The sequence below is a fragment of the Peromyscus maniculatus genome, chromosome 5 (genome assembly GCF_049852395.1).
Source record: "Peromyscus maniculatus bairdii isolate BWxNUB_F1_BW_parent chromosome 5, HU_Pman_BW_mat_3.1, whole genome shotgun sequence".
Taxonomy (NCBI): Eukaryota; Metazoa; Chordata; class Mammalia; order Rodentia; family Cricetidae; genus Peromyscus; species Peromyscus maniculatus.
Window position 1 is genome coordinate 26,662,737 of NC_134856.1, and position 1,049 is coordinate 26,663,785.

The window sequence follows — 1,049 nt, forward strand, 5'->3', positions numbered from 1 at the left end:
AAGAGATTCTGTTTCATATCAAAAGAGCCATCTGGTGTGGGACAGAAGAAAACCCAATAAAAAGGGACCATTGTCATCAAGATTCTACTTCTCTCCATGCTTATTCTTGATTTCTTGGAATCCTTTCTTACATATCATGTCATCTTTAAATCCAAACTTTCCATTTTGATATTAATAATTTTCAAGTTTTTCCACAGCAAAAAAATAAGTTTTTCCAATAGCAATCTCTGAAGTCTCCAGAAGGAAGATGGGGCCCCACAGCAGCAACTCTACCCAGTCCAGAATGATGCCATGGTACTCATAAACATTACTCAACAATCAACCTTGAACGGAAAACTCTCCAAGATAATTCCATTACAAGATGGTTCATCATACTACACATCTAGCCAGAATTTCAGACAACCTTACCCATTACTCTGAGACTGGCTGCAGAATCTAGTTAGTCCAACTGACACCTAAATATCTGAGCTTTCTTACAGGACCCCACAGAGATACCTGTGGTGGTAATCTAATTGTACTGAAATGTGATTTTGATTGTATGTTAATAAATAAAGTTGCCCGGCTAGCTCAGTCGGTAGAGCATGAGACTCTTAATCTCAGGGTCGTGGGTTCGAGCCCCACGTTGGGTGCCAGATATTGATGTAACCAACCGTCTTATTAAATAAGAAACACAGAAACAATGCAAAAGAGAAAGAGCTCAGAGCTAAAATCTCACCCTTCCGCCTGCGGTGTCCCAGCTTCCCGAATGAGGGTTCTATTTCCTGTCTGTTCGTCTATTTAAAGTATTTTGTTCTGCCTTCTCATTGGTTGTAAACCCAAACACGTGACTGCCTCGTCACTGTCTGAATGTACAGCCCCCTAGGTCTTAAAGGCATATGTCTCCAATGCTGGCTATATCCCTGAACACACAGATATCTATGGGATTAAAGGCGTGTGCCACCACCGCCACACTCTTGCTATGGCTCTAATAGCTCTGACCCCCGGGCAACTTTATTTATTAACATACAATCAAAATCACATTTCAGTACAATTAGATTACCACCACAGAT

At 41.0% G+C, this 1,049-nt stretch overlaps 1 non-coding gene across 1 annotated transcript; it reads left to right on the plus strand.

Moving 5' to 3' along the window:
* Positions 1–556: 556 nt before the first annotated feature.
* Positions 557–629, plus strand: Trnak-cuu (transfer RNA lysine (anticodon CUU)). Its single transcript has one exon. It is a non-coding gene; the product is annotated as a tRNA-Lys (tRNA).
* The last annotated feature ends 420 nt before the right edge of the window (positions 630–1,049 follow it).